This window comes from Bidens hawaiensis, unplaced genomic scaffold (assembly GCF_021521415.1).
Source record: "Bidens hawaiensis isolate Kalapana, Puna unplaced genomic scaffold, B.hawaiensis_p1.1 tig00024002_1, whole genome shotgun sequence".
NCBI lineage: Eukaryota > Viridiplantae > Streptophyta > Magnoliopsida > Asterales > Asteraceae > Bidens > Bidens hawaiensis.
In genome coordinates this window covers 190,761-218,078 of record NW_027493778.1, presented here as the reverse complement: position 1 = coordinate 218,078, position 27,318 = coordinate 190,761, and the positions used below count along the sequence as shown (strand labels likewise).

Below are 27,318 nucleotides of genomic sequence, written 5' to 3'. Positions count from 1 at the left end.
ATCCTTTAAGCACACCAATGGTTGTTAGATCACTCAATGTTGACAATGATCCATTTCGTCCTTGCGAAGATAATGAAGAGATTCTTTGTCCCGAAGTATCATACCTCAGTGCAATTGGAGCACTTATGTAACTTACTAACTGTACAAGACCTGGCATTTCTTTTGCAGTTAACTAATTGGCAAGATTCAGTTCATCCCCTACTAAAAGACATTGGAATGACATTAAACATATTTTTTGGCATTTAAAAGGAACTGCTGATTTAGGTTTATTTTATCCTAACGATTCAAAAGAAGGGTTAGTTGGTTATGCAGATGCAGGTTATTTATCTGATCCCCATAAAGCAAAATCTCAAACTGGATACGTATTTAAGAATGGAGGAACTGCGATTTCATGGCGTTCTCAGAAACAAACACTCATTGCAACATCTTCAAATCATGTTGAAGTCAATGCATTGCATGAAGCTTCAAGAGAATGTGTATGGTTAAGATCTATGTCACGACACATATTGATTTCTTGTGGACTAGAGAAAGATCGAATTCCAACTCCTATCTATGAAGATAATGCTGCTTGTGTCTCGCAAATGAAGGAAGGGTATATCAAAAGTGACAGAACAAAGCATATACCACCAAGATACTTTGAGTATACTGGGGACCTTATTAAAGACAATCAGGTTGAGATGAGATATGTCCAGTCCAGCAACAACTCAGCTGATCTTTTCACAAAAGCACTTCCCACAGCAACATTCAGGAAACATGTTCATGATATTGGCATGCGCCATGTACGGACAATGTAACGACCTGCAATTTGATGGGGAGCTATATACTGCACTCTTTTTCCCTTAGCTAAAGTTTTTTCCCATTAGGTTTTTCTTTAGCAATGTTTTTAATGAGGCAGTACTTCAAGACCCCAAAGTTTTGAAAATGTGTCATTCAAGGGGGAGTGTTATGAAACCACCGACGAATTGTGCAAGTTGTATGTCACCTTTTCACAATTGTCAAAAATATGGTCACATGAACACTCCAAGTAAAATCTAATAATTTGAGTTTGTCGGCAATTTTACTTTTGTGTAGTATAAATAATACTACGATGTAAATAAAAGATTATCCCAGTACACATTCTCATTTTTTCCTTTATCCTCTTATTTCTTTGTTCAAATATTACTTCAATAATCTTGTTGTAATTAAGGCTAATATTATAACACAGATGATGTTTTAATAAATCATTTGTATACCATTACATTACATTTATTCTAAAACTGTGTTAACTTGATGTGTCCATGTCTCCTTTCGGTTTTGATTCTTGGTTTCCATAATGATAAACAAAACCGGTAAGATCCCAAATAAACAGTGTTTACATCTTTGGAGGCCATGGCAAAACGGAAGAGGGAAGAAAAGTTGTTGAAAAAGAAAGAAAATTAACTGACACCTAAGGAGAGTAGTCGTCCGGAGTGTGTCAAAACTGACAACCGGATTTTGAATGTTTGGTCTTAGCAGACTAAATGCAAGAAATAAGTGTAAAATAAATAGGAATTAAGTGGATCATAACAATGCACTAAGTTACTAACTAATATCATATAGCCATTAATTAATTAATTAATCAATCAATCTAATTTGGACACTTGGTGGACCACTTGGGCCGGAAAGTGCACTTAGCCGCAAAGAAGAAAAAAGGTTGGGCTGCTTATGGATCAATAGGAGGAAATATAATGATTATAATCGGGAATGGGAATAGGATTAGCATTTAGCAGGCCACGAAGGGATTCACTTCTCGAATAAGATGTCTGTACTTGTAATGTAATGAATAATAAGATGTTTAAGTTATGTATTCACTTCACATGCTATATCATCTTTAAGTATTAACTAGTGGAATTCCTCATGAAATGCGGTGGAATTTCAGTTTTGGTTGGTATCAGTTCAATTCGAGTAGTTACGTTACTAGCGCGGTATTGGCACTCAATATAGCAACCAGAAGAAAAAACTAAATTAATATAGTTGTAATATGCCTAAAAGAATACCGAAACTTCTTTATCGATCGAAAACCATGTAATAAAGGCGTGATATGCCCAAAAGGATATGAACACTTGTTTTATATCGATCAAAAACCACAAAAACAAATATCGGTATCGGTTAGGTTTGTCACAAAATATATACCAAAACGTCGAGAAAGAAATTAAATGCACATGTTTATTTAGCTTTTCTTTTTAAATCAAATTTAAAAATAAAAGCAATTTAAATATTTAAGAAGAAGAAGAAGAACCTTTTGTGACCGATATTACACCCAACACGTTTCATTTTGCAGTAATTTCTTGAGCCATGCCTTAACTCAGAGTCTCAGACTCACAAGGCATTCTGTCATATGTTATCTTTCAGGATAAATTATATTGAAGCACTAATAATACGTTGCTATATGCATGTAACTTGAGAGTACTCGATGCATTAATCTGCAATTTCTAAACATGATTAGCAAGCATATTGATTGTTTTATTTAACTTGTATGGTCCATGTTTGCAATGTATTGAATATACAACATCATGTTATTCTCTTGTTTGTCACAAAATATAGAAAGCATACAAACAAGTACATCAAGATATATAACAAACAAGAACATCAAGACATACAGATAACTCAACCAGAAACAAATGATGAGTATGCAAAACAAATAGATTTTAAGCATTTAAAACGTCGGCATCTAGACCTTCTTCAAACTAAGGGACATCTTTAACTTCTAGGATGATGTATGCTTCCACACCATTACCTCTCGCGCCATCAATTAGAAGTACTAAACTTTTCAAGGGCGTCATCCACGGAACTGCCCAAATGGGCTTTCCGAAACCAAAGTCGGCTTCATAAAAAGGGAACTTACACCAACTAGTTAATAAAATCGTATTTGTTGATTCAGAAATGTTGGTCATATTTAAGAAAGAATACAAAACCATTGTTTTCCCTTGTTCGCTATCGTGGTGTACCTTGGAGAAGTCATCTATAGTTTTCTTGACGGAAACATTTACGAGATTTGTCAATTCTTCGATTGTTCCAACAATCGTAGGTTTCGTGGAACAAACTCCCCAAAGATTCCCACAAGAATACTTTCGTATTGATGAAGCCATTTTTTCTCTTAGATTCACCGGCTGGCAGAGTACAGAATCTCTTACGTAATCATGTGTTACCCTATCAACACCAATGAGAGCCTTCCAAATGGTCGCGGATACCAATTTTAACTTTGAAAACCGATGCGTACTCGTGTTTCCATTTGTGATGGCCTTTGCTATCATGCTGGATATTGCACTCTCACTAAATGAAAGTTTCTTTCTTGTATACTTGCTTAAAAAATCATCGTCGGTTATTTTCACACCCCAACCTAAGGCGGAAATGTCAGGGCGCGGCTGATTGTCACAGCTCACAAGTTTACTATCATGCAACATTATAACTTTCAATCTCTATTTAATAAATTCAAATAAACAATTATATTCATTACAATGTCTCAAAACAAACACAAATCAATCATAAAATTAATTGTCTCATTGAATTTCTTCTAGCATAAGTCCTTAAACAATCTTCTAACTTCAACTACATCATATGATGACCTGCATATGCGTTGAAAATAAATTAGTTTTGTCAACACGAGGTTGAGTGAGTAAAACACCAGAATTGAGACACTATATAGTAATAAGTAAAAATGCAAACTGTTCATGTGAGATATACAGATAAGCCATAGCACATAACAATCAAACAACTATAAAGAAAGCAAGCTATAAAGAAAGAAACCATAAAGAAAGGGCTCAACCAATCCATATAAATGGACATTGGTTACCAAGCAAGGACTAAACCGTGCCATAAAAATGGACATCGGTTGCCGAAATAAGCAAGTAGCATTCAAACAAAGCAAGTAAGCAAATAGCAAGTTAGGCAAACTGATAAACACACAAGGATAAACAATTGCGGTTGAGTACTATATAATATAAAAATATCTATGAACGCATATGTCCCAAAACGGTAAAAATAAGTAAAAAGGGGAGTGAAATACTCACCTGATAAAGTAGAACAAGTGATAATAAAACGGTGATAGAAACTAAGTTAAATGAGTCAGAGCTTCGGGATGCGATGACAAGAGTTCCTAGTTATTAATGATAATAAGATTAATTACGAAGATATAACATAATTTAATAAATTAAGATTTCGATGGAGTTTGAGTTAGGTTTGGGATTATAATATTATGGATTTGAACGATTGATTTCTACGGATTATATCTTATTATGAAAACAATGTTATTAATCATTATTTAATTTAAAAGAATCGTTTTCTTATCATACAATCTAATTTATAAATAATTAGTTTAAATAAATATGAGTTACGACATATTATAACAGTAAACGTTTAAATAGTTGATTAGAATAAGATTTATATTTTAGAATCTTTAACGAAAACCCAAAAGTAAAAATATAGTTAATTCGTTTAACACTCTGAATACGTTTCATTATCTTTTTGTTTAAAAAGAGTAATACATAATAAATATATATATATATAATATTATATATACATAATATATATATTATATATACACGTAAACGAAAGCTTTTAACGAGGTTTGACAAAACAATAAACTCTAAGATGTCGGTTTTATCAAATGAATATTTATTTGCTTTTGTAATTAGTTATAATTAACTAAAACACTTAAAAACAAAATTTACAAATATTAAAACACAAAAACGGCCTCAACGAGGATCGAACCCGCGTCCTCTAGATTCACATCACGCAGACCAACCAACTGCGCTACTGAGTCAATTCGTTTATAAACTGAAAATAAAACTCCAAATACAATAACAGGTTCAACCTAAAACTGATTATGAACCCTAGAGTTTCAATTCGTTTAACTGGTAAAAGATTGTTTGATTATTGTTAGGGTTAATGATCCGCGATTAAGGACGAGCAAGATTCAAATATAAATTACCTGTTGGGATGACGGATTAATGATGAACTGCGAGCTGAGGTTGACGGCCAGATATGGGATCAAAACGGCAGGTTACGACAGTTTATAACATGATTGAGTTTAGGGGTTTGCTTCGTCGGGTTTCATAGAAGGTATGCGTAAACTTAATTGAATAATCCTCGCGTCTATATGGTAAATCGTTATTGATATTGACGGGTTTAGTTATTATTGAGTATGAGATCGATATTGATTATAATACCTTAATTAATCGTCGGTGTAAGTTTGTTAAAGCATATGGAATGATTTTCATAAATAAATTCCAAGATTAAACGAAGATTAAGATGCAAGAAAACTAATCGGGTCATAATTTAGTATATGAATACGGGTTGGACTTGGATCCAGGTTTGGGTTGAAATATTATAATAAACTCTTTTAATGTATTTACAGTTTGGTCCCTCTATTTTAAGAGTGGATACATTATGAGGTTAAAACTATGTTTAGGGTGAAAATGTAATTCATTGAAAGTTATTTTATTGTCAAGTAAGTATATATAATAAAGTATTAATTATTCGATAATTGCGATAATTTATTGATTAAAAGTATCCCGAAAACAAAAACGGGTCTGGTAAAGGATAAAAATTATTAATTTGAAAAACCCGAGTTGTTACAGTTGTAAGTGGTACTGGAATGGTACGGACACCACAGGCAGGAAACAACGAGGATGAGATGAAACCAGGCCCTGTGAATTTGATCTTATTTTCTTCTCGGTTCATGGCAGCCCGTTTATTTAGGAATCATGTAGATAGTGTTGACGCATCGACAACCTTATGTGTTGCACATACACCAAGTGCCACACCTCCACACTCAAAGGTGGTCATTTGTATAGTGAGAACAAAGTCATGACGTTTTCCTTTCGTAGGAATAAATTCATCAGCCGACCTAATATTAACTAGTTTTATACCCGTCCGATGGACGGGTTGTTTAATGTCATCATAACAAACTAACTTTCTACAAACTTTAAATAAAAACATTATTTGTTTAAAATAAAAGTACAATCGTTATCTTATGAGTGTAAAAGGATAACTGACTTTATTAAAAGAAATACAAGGCAATGAAGATCAGAACAACAATTGTACAGACCTACATACATTCATGCATACTAAGATTGCATATAAGAATGGGTTGATTGGGGGTAAATAAGATCGCATATGAGTTAACACGGGTCACTTTCTGAGTCCAATTGGACCAACACCACCCACACCATCAAATGTAGCCATCACCTACCCGCCACTGCCAATATTAGTGCGAGCACCACCTACCTCTGCCACCATCACCGCCAACGCCACCACTAGCTCCAGCAACACCCCCGCCGCTACCGCCGGTAACACCACCACTTTCGCCACTTGCACAAATTCCTCTGCCACCATCACCGCCAACGCTAGCTCTAGCAAAACCACCCGCGCGCTACTGCCGGGAACACCACCACTTTTGCCACTTGCACAAATTCTTCGCCACCACAACTAACACCACCAATTTGTAGGAGTTGCAGTGCACATATACTCACTCCTAATGCATATCAGTTTTTTACGATGCTTTACGTATATCAAGTTAGAGATAGCAATTTAACAATAGGTGCCAAAATTGTCACACCCCGATCTACGGAGGAAATGCCAGGACGCGAACTGATTGTCACAGCTCTCAAGGTTACTATCATGCACAATATAAGTCTCAATATCTATTTAATAATTTCAAATAAAACAAATACTCATTACAATATCCCAAAAACAAATAAGACATCAAACAAATATAAAATTTTAATTAATATTGTCTCGTTAATATTTTCTTATAGCATACATCCTTAAGTGATCTTCTAATTACTTCACATCACACGAATACCTGCATATGTGTTGAAAATAGAATGGTTTTGTCAACACAAGGTTGAGTGAGCAACACACCAGTTTAAATGTATATATAATATATATATATATATATATATATAAGTATTGCAATAAATCATATGAGAATAACAAATTAACTAAATGAGCAAGTATAACTGAGATGTCAAGAAGCACAAAGGCTAACGACAGGCGTATGATCATACTAGACTGAGATTATGTTGGACCTCTCCGAATGCGGAAGCATACAAAGCAAGTAAGCACATAAACAAGTAAGGTACAAGTAAGTATATATAAGAAATATAATTTACGCATATGTCACCAAAACGTGGAAAAACGAGTAAAAAGAGGGGAATGTGGTACTCACCTCAATAGATAAACAAAGGTAACAAGGGAATACTAGGAATGATGATTGAAAAAATCACGCGCGGACAAAGAGAAAATGGATACGCTAAGTAAAGTACAAGATTTACTACGGCGACTAGATAAACAATATTAAGTTAATATTATAATAATATAATATCATATATAAATTAAAATAATTAGTTTGTCTAATAAAATATATATCTTAGAAAATATTACTTTCGAATTTATAACTATATATATATATACATATATGTTTACTAGATAAATATTAGGTTTTTAAGTTAATATATATTTATATACATATATGCTTATTTATGTATATACACGAAAGTAAACATGAGTTAGTATTAAAAAGTCGGTTTTTAATTAGAATTATTATAATCAATCATTAGTATTATTAATATAGATATAAATTAATTAAAAAGGATGATAAAAATAATTTTTCCAAAAATAACAGGCGCAGGGGGCCGAACCCGCGACCTCGGCCCCATAACACACTTGAATTAACCAGCCGAGCTTCATCAGCGACGTGCATCATAAACTCGTTTCTTTGAAATGTATACACAAGTTGTTCAACTCAGATTCAATACATAAACCCTAGAAATTGATCTGATTAAACCGTTACAATTGATCAAAGGGCTTTTGGTCTACATTTGAACGCGATCATAACCATGTATGCAATTACCTGTAACGATGGTTAGAGGGTTAATTAGTAGAGACAGACAGCGGCCATAGCAGGTTCAAGAGCTGGAACAGACGGCGATGATAACATAATTGATTGAAGGGTTTAGTTAGGCGCTGGTATATGGAGGCTATATGCGCGTTTAATTGAATTTATACGATCGTTTATATGCATAACGATTTAGGGTTAGGATCGGCTAGAAGATAATAGGAAAACGAATCCAATTGATGTTGTTTCTCAATTCAAATAGTCGATGAACCGAAGATGGAATGTATAATAGGGATTTTGATTCAATTCCATTTAGATCACGAAGATTAAGGTCCAAGTAACTGATTATTGAATTCGGGTACAAGATATGATTGTGGTATCGGGTCTGGGTGTAGGATAATCAGATTAGTAATATGGGTTAACGGGTTCAGGAATAATAATAATAATAATAACATACATAAGTTACAGTTTGGTCCTTGCAGATTTGAGGTGGAAGCATATTTGAGTTAAAGTTTGGTTTTTGGGTTAAAATAGCCAAAATGTGAAAGTTATAAATATATAATATATAATTAAATAAATAGTAATATAATAATAGTTATTTTACTTGATAAATGCCGAAAAATTTCCCGAACATCGAAATGGGTCGGGTTTATTAATTTGAAAAGTTCGAGTTGTTATTGTCTCCCCTACCTTAGAGAATTTCGTCCCGAAATTAGAGGATACTATAACAAAACCATTTAATTTTTTTGAGGAAAATAAAATTTTATAATAAAATTTCTAAAATTTTTTATTATAACACCGAACTTTGAATAGTTAAAATAACGCTCCAAACGCAAATCCGATAATGACACTTATATATAGGATGTACCAGCGGCGTATCCATCATGTCCTTATAATCTTTACATTTGTACCATTATTCCAACTATCTTCAATTATATATTATGTCACACAATCTTACGCATCATGATTTCCATGCGAGGACTTCGATAATTATGTTCCGGACCATAATTATTTTCATCGTCGGATGGTCCACATGATTTGTCCCATTGTGTGGATTTACAAAACGTTTGATTAAAACGTGACTTTATGGACACAAAAGTTTTAAGGAGTTTTAATTATAACACTAGAAAATCACCAAATGTATAAAACAATTTCAAAAGTTGTAATGGGTTTTAATAAAGTAAGGAAATTTCTATAACATTGTCACACCCTCAAAATCCACTAACGGAGTTTTACCATCAGAGGGTGTGAACTAACAGAATCGGAATCATTAGTTATAATCAAACACCATAAATAAAGTTTTCAAACCACGAAACATTTAAGTGTAAATAAGTGCGGAAGCGTAAATTCATAAACCAAGTGTTGCGTTACGCAGGACGACTTAAAACCCAATTAATAACAGTTTAAAAACAAGTTTGCAAAAACGATAGAGTTCAATGTAATGCATGTTCCTATACCGCGCGCCCGCCTCGGCTACCTGAGAATAACATACTAAAAGTGTCAACACGGCTTTGGTGAGTTCACGAGTTTATATAAATAAAGTGTTTGCGTTTGCGTTTACGTTTTGCGTTTGCGTTACCAGATAATGTTAAATCAATTATATATCCATAGGTATCTAACCTATAAAACAAGTATTACTAAGTGTTCGACACCGAAGCTGACTGTTTATCAATTGCCTTGCCACCATGTCTACCACGACCATGGAGAATGTGTTAGCCAAGATTACACCCACTCGACCTCCAGTCGAGTTTAGAGTTGGGTGGGGTTTGTCAAACCCAGTAGTACTACTCAACAATGACTCGCTATTATACAAATACTAAACGGTTCGATGTTATGAAAGACTTTAGTTGGTTCGTTTGCCACTTAGCCTTTACAAGTGATATATAACTAATAACAAAATCTAAAGCGTTTTGGAGTATGTTATCTCTTCCAAGTAAAAAGCGTTTAAAAGAGTAAAAGGGGAACGTGAAACTCACTGTTTGCGAAGAATTCAAAAACAAGTCAACCAAGAGATGCGCGTCACAGAAAATCCTCACTAGCGTTCTAAAACAAGAATGAGATTTTCTAAGTGTTGGAACTATTATTGAGTCTCTAGACTCGGCACATAATACCTATGCATGAGATACGTTTCGTGTTTCGTTTGTGAATTGTGTGTGACTCGACAAACACATTGGTGACACGTTACATGTGTATACAACTACTTAAGTATCAAGTACTAACATTGTACATTACTAGCAATCATTCCCCACAAGGGCAATTTAGTCAAAAACATAGCAATTATCTAATAACAAGCACGTTTCAAGTATTTTCACATAGTTCAGCAGCTAGTTTTATCAAGACAGATTTCTACTTGAAATATTACTCTATCCAACAGATCATAACATATCAATTAATTCACCAAAAATCGTCACAAAAGCAAACATGAGTTAGGTTTCCAGAAATATTTTTACTATATTTTTATTCCACATATTTTTCTCACAAAGACCAAAACATTACAATAAACGCACAGCAGTCAAAATCATGCGCAACAGAATGGTATTTGTTATTACCGTTAAATGGTAAATTCAATTAATTCAAGACCAATTGGGTTAGGTTCTTAACTCAATATGTTAACTTCCAAAAGTGGAACTAACCCATTTGGTCTTGTAGTTTATGAGATATGATAATTATAAAACAGCCTAACAGCAGACCTCACAACTCAGACTTGCACTTCAGTTTTGTAAAATAATAAAAGTTAACATTTACACGTCCAAAAATTACAAACTTGGACTTTATAGAAACTAGACTCAACCTAGTATACTGTAGTGTTAATAATTTTGACCAATTACCACATTAACATTCAATTACAGTCGTCTAAACATAAACTTAACAATCTGTCCAGTACCAGTTTACATCAAAACTCAACATAACAACAATCTATGAACCATAACCCATGCATATAACACTCTAGACACAATATTTACCAACCATGCATATCAATCTCACATTACACACATAGTAGGGTTTTTCTTGAAAGTTTAAAATCAAAGAACAATGATTAACAAACAACAATAACACAACAAGTTATCAATTTCATTAGCAAATCATCATCAAGCATATAATCAAACCCTAACTCATCTAAATCATCAATTTCGTGAATTAGGGTTTTGATTAACCCATTCAATATCAAAATTAAACATATGGAATGCATAGAGTAGTTGTTAATACCTTCCTAGCACCTTAATTCTTCAACCAAAAGCTTGAAAATCCTTGTGTGTATGTGTGTGTAGTGTGACGGCAGCCAAGAAGAGAGGGAGGGGGGGGGGGGGGGGGGGCGATCGGGTTTGGGAGGGAGAGAGGAGGTTAGGGTTTTTGTTATTAATTAATAATAATTATATTACACAATGGCCCCTCAACTTTTAGTTATTACTTTTCTAGCATAAAATAGCTTTTTGCATCTTGAGTTAATGTTCTACTCAATATTATCAAATAACACATAAGCCTAACATATAATTATCAATTACTTATTGTTTTGATGTTTGTCGTTTGTTCACCAATGGTTTGAGTCAACTAGTTTGCGTTTCGGTGCAATCCCGAAAGACTACATGTGTAGTGATTGTCAAGCATCATTTAAAACCCTAGTTTAAATGAAATGAGATGTGCGTTATAGTTCTAGTGATCTTAAGTTTGAATTGACGGAGTTTGGATTAACGGAGTTAACCTGAAATTGACGAGTGTCACATCATTCCCATGTTGAAAGAATTTTCGTCCCGAAAATTTGATTCAAGTCGCGATGGGTGTCTGAAAAGGCAAGAAAAATTTTTAGTTTGTCATATCATCCCCTAGTAGAAAGAAATTTCGTCCCGAAATTTAATTCATACCTCTGGTGATTTCTGACGGTTTGACGGCTTTCGCGGTTTTTGGTGTTTGGTCAACCCTTCAAAAAGGTGAGGATACTTTTTCATCATTTGGTCCTCGCGTTCCCACGTGAACTCCAGTCCACGTCTCGAGTTCCAACGAACCTTAACGATTGGAATTTTGCTGTGCTTGAGTGTTTTGGTTTCCCAATCCAAAACTTCGACTGGTTCTTCGATGAAGCGTAGCTGTTCATCAACTTGCAACTCGTCCAAAGGGACTGCTTGGGTTTCATCGGAAAGGCATTTCTTCAAATTGGATACATGGAATACATTGTGTACGCTACTGAATTCCGTTGGTAGATCCAGTCGGTACGCCACCGGACCAATGCGCTCAGTTATCCGGTAGGGGCCAACGTATCGTGGATTGAGTTTGTTTCGCTTTCCGAAGCGAACCACACCTTTCCAAGGTGAGACTTTGATTAATACTTGGTCGTTCACTTGAAATTCAAGAGGCTTTCGGCGCTTGTCGGCGTAACTCTTTTGGCGATCTCGTGCTGCTGTCATACGGTTGCGGATTTGAACAATCTTTTCAGAGGTTTCAAGTACTAATTCTGGGCCAGTGATTTGGCTATCACCCACCTCTGCCCAGCAGAGAGGTGATCGACACATCCGTCCGTACAACGCTTCAAACGGCGCTGCTTTAATGCTTGCGTGGTAGCTGTTATTAAACGAAAACTCTACCAAAGGCAAGTGAGGTTCCCAACTTTTTCCGAAATCCAACACGCATGCACGCAACATGTCCTCCAAGGTCTGAATGGTGCGCTCACTTTGCCCATCCGTCTGAGGATGGTATGCTGTGCTCATATCAAGGCGGGTGCCTAGTGCACTCTGTAATGAACAATCCATTTAATCCAAAGAAACTCTATTTATTAGATAGAAGATAAATAGTCCAAATACGGAAATAATTCAAGGCCATATAGAGGTGTTACAATACGTAATTAAGAAAAAGACAAAATTAGGTAAGATAGATAAAGGGAACAACAAAGGTCTTCATGATCGTTGAGTAGCTTAATTGCGTGAATTGAGGCACCATGAGGAGTTGCAGGAGTAGGAGCAGTTGAGGTAGATTGATTTGGCATTGCTTGGAAAACTGGATCTTGGACGGTTTGCAAGAGAGTTGTTTGCTGGAAATATGTTTGGTAAACTTGAGCTTGTGGTTGCGGGGTTTGGTAGTGTTGGGTTAAGTAAGGTTGACCTTGATTGATGGGAGGAGATTGAGGGACATGAGGTTGATGGGTTTGAGCTTGATGAGCATGGATAAGTTGAGGGCACATATTTCGAAGATGATTTGGGTCTCCACAATTATAGCAAGCACAGTTATTAGGAGCACCAGGTTGAGCACGAGGGGTAGATTGTTGCGAGGTGGCTTGTGCATTAGTCAGGACACGGCAGGTGTTAGCAAAAAGGCCATAACGATTACATTGGATGCAGCGACGGCATAGGGATTTAACCGAGTGATGACGGTTACAAATGGAGCATAAAGGAAAAGGACTGAGGTAAGGTTTCTTGTTTGAGGAGACTTGCGGGTAGTTAGGATATGTTTCAGCAAGGTTCTTACGTTTCTTGTTGTGAGGATGAGTTGAGGTAGTTGGTTTGCAGTCACTAGCAAAGGAATTAGTGGGAACAGTTGAATCGGTTGCATGGAGGTTCCGAATTTAGTTACTATCCTAAAGATCGCAACAGTTAACTCTTCGGCTATACAAGTAGCTATACGGTGGTCATGAGAATCAGACGATTGATGTCGAAGATGACGATGGTTTCTTAGATGAGACATTCTACGAGGACCATAAATGAAGATTTATAAGTTGAAGGATAAGTTGAGGAAAACATTAGAATTATAAAATGTTTAAGTATATAGATAACTTATAATTACGTGGCCTTAAGGAGTAAGGGAATTTGCGTCATAAAAAGTAAAAGATTATAAAATGAGGGGGTACATTGCGTAAATAGATATTAAATAATGTAGTCAGTAAGATTAATGTGTGATGACTACACGAGGAGTTAAGTCAGTTGAAAATTTAGATTATTATTTAATTAAGTTTACAATAAACTAACGACATATAAATTGTGGATGTTGGCCTCCAATGAGCTTTCCATGGCAATTTAAATGACCTAACGAACTAACGAAAAACAACTGAGTTGGACAGCCCATGAGCGTTACATGACAATTTGATTGTCCCAACTAATTAACGAATTAACAATGCAATGAAGTTTGCCGGCCCAATGAGCGTTACATGGCGTTTTAACCGACCAAACTAAATAACGAGTTACCGAAATAAATATGGGTAGTCGAAGTATCTTGTGAATCACCACGTTTGATTACTCCAACAAAAAAATACGAAAACAAGTTAAGAAATGGATAGTAGGAGTGACCATGGGTTCCATGGATTTTTCACCCAACTAACCATTTAAATAACGGGACACGATAATCAGAAAAAACCGAGTTTAGCCACGAACCACCGTGAATTCGGTTTAAATATATTATAGGGGTGCAACCACTAATGTGGTCACGGTTGACAGCTTAGGGTGTCGGTCATATGGCATTTATGGGTCTCGATCCGGTTCGAGTCGAGTACTGTAATATTTATGGGTTTTGCGTCTCGAGTATTTGTAATTATCGTTTTGTACTTATCATTTATTTAAATGTAATATTTATTATTATATTAAGTTAGTTCGTTAGAGGAACAGTCTAGTTCGTGAAGGATGTTTAATGAACTAGACCTTAAGTTAAGTCTCCTCCTGATTCGTTAAGGATGTTTAACGAATCAGGAGGCGGGTTGTTATTGTTTATTATTTAATGTAATGTAACGAAGCAGGAGTCTAGTTCGTTACGGAATGTGTAACGAACTAGACCTGTCTTCTATATATAGTGGGTTCCTCCACTGTTTAATTTAAGTTTTGGATTTAACCTATTGAATTGTTGTCCAAGGTTCCTCTCATTCAAAGCTTCATCTAATTATTCGATTCCTTAGTATATCTATACACATATATACAACTAATACTAATATATATATATATATAACATATAATCATTAAGAGTAAAAATGAACTAGATCCGTTAATCGTTATTAGATCTTAGATCTGAGATAGATCCGAGTGTTTACAAGTGGTATCAGAGCTTTCGGGGATTCGATTGCTCTTGATTTGTGTGTTAATTTGTTATTTGAGGACTGATTAGTATTAATTTGGTATTATTTCAGTTTCGGTTTGGTTTTGATCAAATTCAATATGAATTTGATTGAAAATGGATTGAGGTTGATTGAATTGTGATTTGTTAAAGTATTGGGAAGGATTGCTGGACTGCAATTGGTAATTGGATTGAGTTTGTGTTGGGATTGGTTTGGATCTGGATTTCGCCGAAAACATAGTATGGTTTTATAAAAATTGGTTACGAGTTAAGGTTAATTGGTTTACGGGATGAATTGATTTGGTTTCGCGTTAAGTTTCCGAGTAATTTGATAGGTTATTTGGGCAATTTGGTGTAGGATTGGACGAGTATTACGGATTTGGGTTTTGGTTTGGTGTTCTTAGTTTTTCCAGAAATCTGGAAAATGGTGATGAATATTTGAAGATCTTCATCACCTGTTGAAGACTCTTCTTCGTTAACCCAATTCGTTATAGTATTTCGTTAATTTTAATCACTTCGTTACACAATTCTTTACTTAGTTCATTATCTTTCTGATTCGTGCTCTCCAATTCGTGAGACAAGTGGCTGATTCGTTAACCTTGAATCTAACAAACTTTTGCCACGTGGCAAAAGTTGTCAGAGTTTGTTATAACCGTTTTAACAAACTGATTCGTTATAGTTGACTCGTTATCAACTGTAGCAAGTTCGTTATCTTAATTCATTACTTTGAGTCAGAGATTCGTTATCTGATTCGTTGAGTTGACATTGTGATTCGTTAAGATTTCACTTAGTGATTCGTTAAATGATTCGTTAAGTAAAATTAGTGATTCGCTACCTTGATTCATTACTTAGAATCTGGTTTGGTTAATCTAATTCGTTAACCTATTTAGTCAAACTGATTCGTCAATTTGACATGATTCGTTGACTCAGTTCATGTGACACTGTTCCAGATTCGTTAACACTATTCCTAATTTGTTACTGTCAATTCGTTATCATGATTCGTTCCAAACACTGTTCACAATTCGTTAAACACTATTCACAATTCGTTAAAGTTAATGTTCATAGTTCGTTTAAGGTATTTTCAAATTCAACCCTTGAAGTTTGATTGTCTTGTATTGTTCAAGATGGCTGGTTTTTATGCGTTGGCTTCACAAAATGCGCTTATGCAGCAAATGTTACAATTGGACACTGAAATTGGATCCCATTCAAAGTGTCCTCGATTAATGAAATTTAGCGACTTTGCTAAATTGGAACCCTGATTTCGTGCACATTTGGGTTCTGTTCACCCTGATTGTTCTTATTGTTTGGATGATGTGTATACTGTTTCAATGATTGTAGATGAGACAATTGGATTCACACCTAAAGCCATCTCACAATACTCTCAGGAAGAAAAAAAAGCTTTGGAAATTGAAACAAAAGCATACTCGACTCTCACAATGGCGTTACCAGAAAATATATTTCATCAAGTCGGCAGCATAAAGATTTGTGCTTCTTTGTTTCAACATATTCGTATAAGAAGTATGGGTAATACTGCTGAAAGCAAGAAGGTGATGTTAAAATTTCAATTCAGAAATTTTAACTTACTTAAGGGTGAGACTGTCGAAGAGATGACAACATGGTTTATTCATCTGATAACTGAAATGGAAAAAATGAAGATGGAGCCTTCTGAAAGTGATAAATTAGATACCATCAAAAGTGCTTTACCGAGTTCTTACTTGACCTTCTTAATGGTTTTGAAGAAGAATAACTATTTTAGCAATGAAGATCTGACTGCGTCGGGTTTCATACAAAAGATCGAAGCACGTGAATATGATCTTAGGTGTCAAAAGTCTTCTAAGGATAACCAAGATCCAGCATTCTATGGTGGAAGCATGCTGTTGAGTTCTACTGTAACTCCAATCGCTGCATTTCTTACTCAAACTGCAAGTGATAATGCTACAACTGTGTATAGTGATCCACGTGCTTGTTTCTACACTGCTGGTAGTTCTGGGTCACCTGGTTCTTCTAGAGGGTCTGGAAACTAATCTACTGCAAATCAATTCTCATCACAACCGAATGTAAACATGAAGGAGGCTGAGCAGAACTTTGCTTTCTTGTCTGCCTTCTTGACTTCTTATGAGAATTTAGTTGGTAGTAAAATTGCTACTAGTGAGTTAACCGACGAAGAATATGAGCAAATTGATCCTGATGATTTGGAACTCATGGATTTGAAATGGAATATGGCAATGATCGTTAGAAAGGTTAAAAGGTTCATGCAAAGAACTGGCAAAGATCTTCCATCTTTATACAAGGAGCTTGGGTTTGATAAATTGAAAGTTAAGTGTTATAACTGTCAAGAGTTTGGAAATTTTGCTAAATAGTGTGACAAACCAAAGAAGGAGTATACTGGTCCTAGAAATCAAGATCGAAATTCATCCGGGAAAACTGGTAATGATGCCGTTAAATCTTCTGGAATCAAACCATCTTCTTCTGGGTCACAAGCTATGTTGTCCAACATGGATGGACCTGATTGGTCACAACGATTGTTGTGCAACGATAATCAAGCTAATCTGGTTATGTTCGGGTCAAATGAAAATTTCCAAGATGCAAGTGGGAGTGAGCTATCTTCTGACGTTGATACTGAATCTGATTCTGACGACTCATGTGAAAAGCTTCCAATTACTTTTTCTTGCATGGCCAAAATCAGCAAATCAACCACATCTGCTTGCATGGCTAAGCTTAATGAGGTTAGTACTTCTGCTTCTAAGTTATCTATTAATGCTTCATGTGATGATTTTGAATTCAACAAGCCTAAGATAGATTCCTTAAAGATTCAGAATGATAATCTAATTAAGGAAATTGCTTCTTTGAAAGACACTTATAGGCAATCTTTGCATTCTCAGTTGAAATCCAGATAAAATATTGAAGCTTTATCCATAAGCAATCATGACCTTAAAGCCGAGTTGTCTGTAAAGATGACAATCAATGATAAAAAATTTCAGGAAATCTTGAAACACCGTTCTAAGATTACTGAACTCGAAAATGAGGTTCTTGAATTGAAAAATAAGTTGAGCAAGTTTAAAAACTCATCATTTTTGGTAAATGAAATAATCGAAGTAACTTGTAAGCAAAAAAACTCTAAAAAGGATATAGGTTTCTTTGAAATACCACAACCATTTCAAAATGATTATAATATAAATCCTTTTGCAAGAAAAGAAGAAGATGTGATTGTCAAAGAACCTGTTGTTTCAGAAAAACCTAAACCATTGAAAACTGATCATGCTAAATCTCAATCATTAACTCAAAAACCTCATGTTGAAAGCAATAAAGTTTTTGTTGAGAATGTTGATAAAGTCATCATTGAGGATGTGTTTGAACCCGAAGTGATACACAAAAACCAGAACAGTCCATGTTCTAATCACATTCTTTGTGAACCTCATGAATTCGAGGAGGCAGTGTATGGTTCACACGCAACTCAGGTGAAAAAGGAGTAACATGTTAAGGTTAAACCGGTGAAGGCTAAGAAATCAGAAAAGCCTAAAATTTCTGATGAGGATTTGATGCGGTTTATCAATCCTACTGTTTCTAAGCCGTCAACTAGTCGTGTGTTTAAATTAAAAGGAATAGACACGATGTTCACTGAGAAAGACATTCCGATTAGCATTATCAAGCCAGAGCTGATTGAAAGTGTCTTTCACAATGAAACCTCCAAGATACAAGATCTTGAACGTCAGTATGCTTGTGCCAGAACGTCTAACACATCAGACCCATTGATTTAAGCTAAGCTATTGTTAAAAACGGCTAAGAAAGTTCACTTTGTAAAATCAACTGGAACTGACACATTGCAAAGTTTTTAAATTGCTCTAATCTTGATTTCTATCTGAAAAAGAAATCGGTGTCGTCTGATGATTTGGCCAAGAATTTTACTAAGACTGGGAGTCATCAACCTTCTGTGGCATCTGTTTTTGCCAAATCTCAACATGATCGTGTGGACATGCGAAGTTGCTTTCTTTGTGGTCAACAAGGTATGTGGTGAGAAATTGTGGACAAAAGAAGACTCAGAATCTTCATCCGTTTGTCAAGGACCAATCGAAACAGGTTCCTGTGATAAAGGAGATTCTGAAACGACCTTTGTCGTGTGATGATGATACGCATATCATGTTCTCTAATGTGAATCCACGAAAGGTGATTCATGTGAATGAAACTGTAAGGCCCCGTTACCGGTAGCCCTACTTTGGTGTTGGATTTACTCATAAACACAGTTCTTAATATCAGAGTTAATTAAAAACCTTGCGCGGAATATAAAACATTCATAAACATTTCATAACAATCCAAAACTTGTCTTAAACAAACAACTTTTCTTTCAAAAATTAAGTAATTAAAACATAACACGTCTTGAGTCTTCCGATGCCAACCTCTTATTCAATGCCATATGTCCCCTCAAGCGAGCTGCCTCATTCTACTCACCTGCGTGCATACTAAAAGTCAGCTACGCTGAGTGAGTTCTAGTTAATCACATAACATACAATATATCCATAACTACGTACTTTCATACTTTCGTTTATAACATACTTACTTACCTTCGCACTTTCTTTCTTTCATATACTTACCTTACGTTTTAGAGAGCATTACGCCCTATAACCTTCGCATATATTATTAGGGTATGCAACCCTTTAACCTTCGCAGAATTTGGAAGAGTCCGCAACCCTTTAACCTTCGCATATATTATTAGGGTATGCAACCCTCTATCCTTCGCATATATTATTAGTGTATGCAACCCTTTAACCTTACCCTATCTTACCTTTCATTATCATATCCGTGCAATTAATACCATACAAAACATAATCGTACATACTCCCTTATTCACATACACATTTCATACATAATATACTATACTTACCTTAACAATACGTGCAATACCCGAAGGTCGTTCACGTACGGTCAAGCATACATACTTAACTATCACAATCGTCAATAAGACATACACTTACCATTTAAGGTAAGTGTATTAACATTCACATCGAGTATGCACACAGCCCCGAAAACATAACAAGGAAATGGGGCTAGAAACTCACATGTATGCGGTTACGTTCACCGTTAATGGTAATCCCTTTCTTTAGTTGTGCACGGCTAACTGTATAATAATTACACGTATCAATTAACTATCACTACTCATATCCTCTTTCTAGTCTTAGTTATTACCCACAACGAATCGTGGTCCGGGGGCAGCGCCCCTGGCAGCGGGGTTCTAGGGGCGGCAGCCCCTAGCAGGGCCCAAGGGGCAGAGCCCCTGGCTGGGGTCGAGCTGCTCACTGGTTCGCTTCGTTGCACATTTCACAACTTCGATACTCATTTTATGATTTGGCCTTAGTCCTAAACGTTCCCTTGACCATTTGCGGTCCAATCTTGACCCGTTTATAACATAAAGCATGAACCTTTATAGTGAACGTTTAGAGAATGGATCTATGGTTTCATTTTAAACGAGCCGTTTAGGTTCGCGGGTTCGTTAGGTTCATTTTATCATCAAGTTTACAACTTTACGTTTCGTCTATACTCGATCTACTCCCGTTGAAAGTTTCAAGGCTAAACGTTTATAAAAACGTAAACTTTAAGATCAAAACGTACCTTTTCGTGTTTGTTTGGCTTAGTCACGGACCTTAGATCTTGTATTTATCTTGCGTATTGAAGGATCTATCAAGAATCTCGTTTGCTTGGCCTTGGATCTCACTCTCGCTCTCGGCCGTATATAGGTGTAAGTGTATGTGTGTGTTTTTGAGTGTGTAGAGATTAGGATGGAAATGAATGAGGGTTTAGGGTTTTAGGTTGGTTTAGGGGATATTTATATCCCTTAAAGCCCATGGACCTAAGGCTCATTCCCATTCAACCCACCTTAATTAATCTAAGTCCATGATCCGTTCTTTACTCGATATTAATTAATAAATAACGTGAAATCCCTAAACGCAACTTTCTTTATTTAGCATCATAATATTCAGGATGTTACAGAAACATATGGTCAAGTAAACCCAAAGTTTGTCCCAACCGCTCCAATCTGCAAGAACGTGAACTCAAATGTCGTTCAAGCTGCCTATCTGAGACGAAAGTCTAAAAGGCATGCAACTTATTCTCAAGTTGCTGAACAAAAATTAAATTCGACTAAGTTTACTTCTTCTCATGAAAATCAAAAGGTGCCCAAGATTGAGGCCTGGGCTGCCTTTTTGAACTAATCATTTTCTTTTGTGTGTAGGGTACATCCAAGACCGTATCTGGTGAAAACTGGATAATGGACAACGGATATTCTCATCATATTACTGGAAATCTCAACCTCTTACAAAATGTGAGAAATATTCAAGGGGCTTATGTGGCTTTTGCTGGGAATTCTGGGGGTATGATAACACAGGAAGGTGAAGTTTTGAACGGGCATATTACCTTTGAAAAGGTCAATTACTGTGACAAGGTGGGCCATAACTTATTATGCGTGTCGCAAATCTGTGACAAGAAGTACACAACAGTATTTACGGATAAAGAATGTCTGATTCTGAAACTGGGATATGTCATTCCCGAGGACATGGTTGTCATGATATCACCTCGATCTAATGATATTTATGTCTTGAATATGAGCTCTAAGGTATCAACATCTATCGAAACATGTTTTATCTCAAAGGCAACTGAGAATGACTCTATTCTATGGCATCGTAGAATGGGTCACATTCATGTTCGAAAGATGAACTATTTGATGGCTAATGACTTAGTTGAAGGTGTTTCTTTGAAGAACTTTAAGTTATCCGATCACTGTGTTGCTTGCAAAAAGGGCAAACAAAAGAAAAAGTCACATCCTTCTAAGTTATTTAATTCCATTGATACACCATTAGAACAACTTCATATGGATCTGTTCTGTCCAGTGAATCGTGCTAGTATCAATGAACACTTGTTTAATTATTGTTAAACACAACATAAAAACATAAATAATGTCATCAAACTTAGACTTAATCACTTAATTTTTTAAAGAAGAACATATATGATTCGTAATAAACTTCAAATCAAACACAAAAATTGAAAAAAACAAATATGATCCATAACAAACTTCATATCAAACACAAAGATAAAAAGAAAAAAGAAACTCAATCATTCATCTTTTCAATAGTTATACGCAGCCACCATCTTTTATTCGACCTCTTGATTACCAGGGAGTTGTGGACATCTAGTTAAATGCCTTTTCAATGAAGCTATTCTGTTTATAGCTATGTTAGCAATAAAAACACTCGAGCAGTGCTTGCAAATTGCTTTTTTCCTACCTTCCTCATCAGTAAACTTCTCAAAATCCAACCAAATTGTAGATAACTTTGTTCTAGTTGGAGGCATCTATATTGAATGAAAAAAAAACAAAACTTATTTGATATCTGGTTTGACTTTGATCATATGAAAGCAACCCAATAAAAAGAAATTATGAACATACCTTTGTAAACTCTGGAACTCTGCAAATATGAAATTGATTGAGCTATTGATAATTGAAAAAAGAAAATAAATTATACGTATATGTAGGATGGGCAGCCGATATATACTAGGGTTAGTTAGTTTAAACTTTACAATTATTTAGTTACTTGTTTTAAAAATATTTAAAAAGGTATAATTTTCATTTTTTTTTGGGTTTTCCAGTATTATCAATTTATCATTAACAATATATATTATATATTTGATTTTATTTTTATCTACAAATATTTGTAAGTTCATTTGTTTTAAAAAACGAACGAACATGATCAAGAAATTCTGTTCATTTAGTTAAACGAACGAATATGATCACGTCTCATTTGTTTGTTTACGTTCATTTATGTTTGTTCGTTTACGTCCATTTATGTTCGTTAGTTTATGTTCATTTGTATAAGTTTGTTAATATATTGATATAATTTTTTTAGAGTATAGTTTTAATCACATTTTAGGCCCAACACATTATTGACATTTACCTCTAGTTGGTTTTCACTCATCTATTTCAGTTTATCTATGTTCAGTTAGTGTACCTCCGCCACTACCCAAGATATGCAAAGTGTAATTTTGTCTTATTATTTTTGTTGTTTTGGAAAGTCATGGTTCGGTTTTGCAGTATGGAATTATCATTCATATACACCATATAAATTTTCTTACAAAGTAGTAGATGCGCATGGCGGTACTGCTGATGCAGTTTCGGTACTGCTGATGTAGCCATAGGCTAGCTAAAAGATGATAACGAGTGAGCTAAAAGATACCATACTTCTAAATTCTAATTATCATCTTTTAGCTAACGGGCCAAAAGAACATACTTAGACATCATATCAATATAACTAGACCAATATAACTGGATATTGTAATCAAATACAAAATAAACCGTCTAAAGTCTAAACTGAATAGTAGTAGTTTCCCGCAAACACAAAATAAACCGATAATCAAAAAAAAAAAACCGAACAACCTTCATGTTTTTCAAATCTCAAATATTTAAGCAATGGTCCTCAAACCCACATTCACACAACCACCGATTATTCGACCCCTGGATTCATGTTACCCGGTTCCGCTTTCTCACAAATTTCTACAAAAAAATTTCATATATTAATAAATATAAATACAACATAAACGAACTAAAAAAGGGCATGCATGCATAGTGTATGTATTGTTAACTTACCTTTTCCGATTTCGTCAAAATCAGTCAGGCTTTCTTTGATTATCTTCTTGCTTGACGTGCCAATCCAATCCCCCATGCATATTAATGCCTCAACAAGCGAAGGGGTCAAAGAACTTCTGTATGGTTCCACAACTCTCCCGCCCGTACTAAAAGCGGACTCTGAAGCCACACTAGAAACCGGGATAGCTAATATATCTACAATAATTATAATTGATGATAAGTTAATTTAAAAGGCAAAAATTAACTATTAGTAAACCGGTAAACGTACCCTTCGCCATTTTTGCTACTATCGGATATTTTGAAGACGAAGCTTTCCACCATTGTAGAATGTCAAATCCCTCATAATCAGGCTCCTCTATATCCTCAAGGTACTTCTGAAGTTCTTTTTTAGTTTCATACGAGCTAGAACCGCCAGCCGATTTAAACTGAGCAAAAAAACTACTCAACCCATCTGTTAAACCCGCAACCTTACTTGCCCTTTGAGAAGCTTGACTTGAACTTGGTCTTTCACTATTTAACTCATACTCATAGTGCTTAAACACTATCTCTAGTTTATCTGTTATAAATGTAACTGTTGTCTCAATCCTTTTTTTAAGTTGATCATCTGTCTCATTCCTTTTTTCAGCCCTAAATACTTCCGCAAATCCAAATGATAAAACACGCAATTTCAATCGAGGATCTAATATAGCGGCCAAGTAGAGAATATAATTAAAACCTTTGTTACTAGTCCCCCAATATTTGTCAAACTTATCCTGCATCTTATTAGCCATAAATCTACTTTCAAGGTCTGTATCTCTCATGTTTCTTAAATGCTTATAGATATCCATCATCTCACTATAAAACATGTTAACAGTCACATGTTTAGTAGCAAAAGCATTGGTGGTTTTAAGCTTAAACAATTGTAATATATCTCTTATCTTTCTCGCGTAACTCCAATCTGTAGTTTTAGGAAGACCATCACCCAAATCATTTTTAAAATTAGGGTGTGCCAAATCAAACGCTTGAAACGCCTTCTAAAATTTTTCGGCCCTGTCCAGCATGTCAAATGTAGAATTCCATCTGGTGGGCATATCCAAACATAATAATGCTTTACTTTCAATCCTTTCTTCTTTAACACATCTTTTAAACGCGTCTAGTCTTTTCGGAGATTGTCGAATATATCGAATCGCGTTTCTTATCCGCTCAATTGGGGTGGCCCCATCACGTAATCCGTCTTTCACAATCAAGTTGATAATGTGTGCCATGCATCTGACTTGTACATACCTCCCGTCCCCTAATAAATTGTCTAACCTACCTTTTACAAACTCTATTGCCGTATTATTTGCTGAAGCGTTATCTGCCATAATGGTTAAGATGTTTTCAATATCCCATTCCTTTAGACACTGAATTAGAGCCCTACCGATGTCTTCACCCTTGTGGCTGGTGATGTCCTTAAAATTAATGACCCTCTTGTGCAACACCAAGTTGTCATCGATGAAGTGAGCCGTGACACTCATATAATTGACATTTTGTATCGATGTCCATGTGTCGGTGGTTAGACAGATCCTCCTATTACTATTTGCAAAAAACGACTTCAGTTTTGCCTTTTCCTCCAAATATATATTCCCAGTATTCCTTCCCATAGTGGTCCTACTAGGTGCCTTATAATTCGGATTCAAGGTTTGCAAAAACCTTCTAAACCCCACACGCTCCACAAATGAAAATGGAAGTTCATCTAGTATGATCATCTTGGTTAGAGCTCTGTCAAAAGCTTCAGCATCGAATTTCCAAGATTTGACCTCATAAGTACCACCCTCAAGATCATCGTTCTTTTGAGAAATATGTTGCTTTGATTTTCATGTAATCGGGGTGTTTTTCGCATCTAAGGACATGTCGGCGCAACGCTGATGTGCCGTTTAACCTTGGGTGTGCTGCCAATTCAGTTGAGCAATGGTTGCATCTTGCTTTTTGTTTCTCATCCTCGTCCTCAAACTTCTCAAAATCAACCCAAACACTAGGCTTTTTTGAAGCTCCGGTCTTTTTAGAAGCTCCGGTCTTTTTAGAAGCTCCCGTGTTGTTGGAACTTGTCGCTTTATTAGAACTTGTGGTTTTACTTTTCTTTTTTGTAGTTTCAATTTCAACAACAGGCGGGGACTTCCTCTTATCTCTTCCGTGAGATTCGTCACTTGATAAATTCTCAATATTCATTGATTCCATCTACGTTTAATTAACAAAAAAATATAGTATGTAAACATATGAATAATATCAAACAAATAAATATACCAGATCGTGTAACATATAAATATGTATATATGGATTAGTTAGGTAAACCGGTGAAGCAATAGTAGTATAATTATAATTATACTTTATTGTAGATCTTATAAAAATATAGTGATTGCATTAATATATATATATATATATATATATATATATATATATATTACATAAACTTACTGTCAATATTGTATATGTAGGTAAAGCATTTATTGGAGTATTTACCAATTGATCATAGCAACCAGCATGTATTGTCGTTCATTAAAAAAGATCACAACAGGTATTGAAAGCAACCATAGTATTACAAAAATATGTGATTTGATCAATCAGAAAGTAATAATTGATTGATAATAACAGTTAAATGCAAACCTTGTGATTTGGTGAAGCAAAAATATCCACAAAAGCAATACTAGCAACTTTATTTTGATAGAATGGAGAGCCTCTGATGATGATCGATAGATGCAATATAGTTGAGTTTGATAGATGGTAAACTAGGATTTGTAATTTTGTATACATCAGCTTATTATTTTAGGGTTATGGCCCACGATGCATTTTTTTAAGAAAAGTAAAATCGGTCCTCGGGTTTTTTAGGTCTTCATAGGCAAAGGACCGACCCGATACCCGATTTGAGGCTATTTCTAAGACCGATTTTTGGAGTCTTTAATTAGGGTTGGGTCGGGATCGGGTTATTTCGGGCCGGTTCTTCGGGTTTTTTGGGTCGGGCCTAATTATGCACACCCCTATTAATAAGGTTCATGTTAATACTCTATTACCATGTGTTATGTGTACATGATTGGACATTATAACTTATAAGTATCTTCAACAATATTGAAGAGCGATTTCAAAACTTGCATAAAGAAAACCTATGAACGTTATGCATCTATATCTATATATATTTATAGTATACAACCAAAAAAAGAATAAAAGATCACCCATACCGGACGGATCAATGTTTTTGAGGGTCTAAAGTGAGTTTTAAAATCGAGGCATTTCAATTAAATAGATCTTTATTATGTTGTAAACACTTTGTCAAATTTTTGATGGTCTAATTAAATCAATGGCTTCTGGTAGTGTATTGTTTATTTTAAAATTGTTGTGAACGCTGCTATTGTACAGTGACCGGGTATTGACATTGTATAGTGATTATTTTTTAAATATATGTACACGTCTCAACCTGGTTAATAAAATATAAAGATATATTTTGGATTTAATATCGTAAGTTTTATTTGATATACATATCAGCACATATGTCTTACAATGTCTAAATCTGATTATCATGATAATATGTTTATTATTATATATAATAATTAAGAAGTTTGACGACGCAATCATGTGATTGGTCGCCAAACTTCTTATTTGCTTTTAGTTTGTTTTATATTTTTTAATTCGTGTCGGTTCGCTATCAGAAAATGTGGGGTTTTATTTTATCGTTGATACCATCAAATGATTTCATTCAAATTCACGCCAGCTCGCGGTCGCAACTCAAGGTTTTTTTCCCGTGAGTTATTTTTAGTCCCATCGATTCTAGAGTCTTGGCGAATCCATGTCAGGCTAAGAC

At 35.2% G+C, this 27,318-nt stretch overlaps 1 pseudogene; it reads right to left on the bottom strand.

Moving 5' to 3' along the window:
• Nucleotides 1–2,562: 2,562 nt before the first annotated feature.
• LOC143568530 (pelargonidin 3-O-(6-caffeoylglucoside) 5-O-(6-O-malonylglucoside) 4'''-malonyltransferase-like) lies at nucleotides 2,563–6,354 on the bottom strand (annotated as a pseudogene).
• Nucleotides 6,355–27,318: the final 20,964 nt, after the last annotated feature.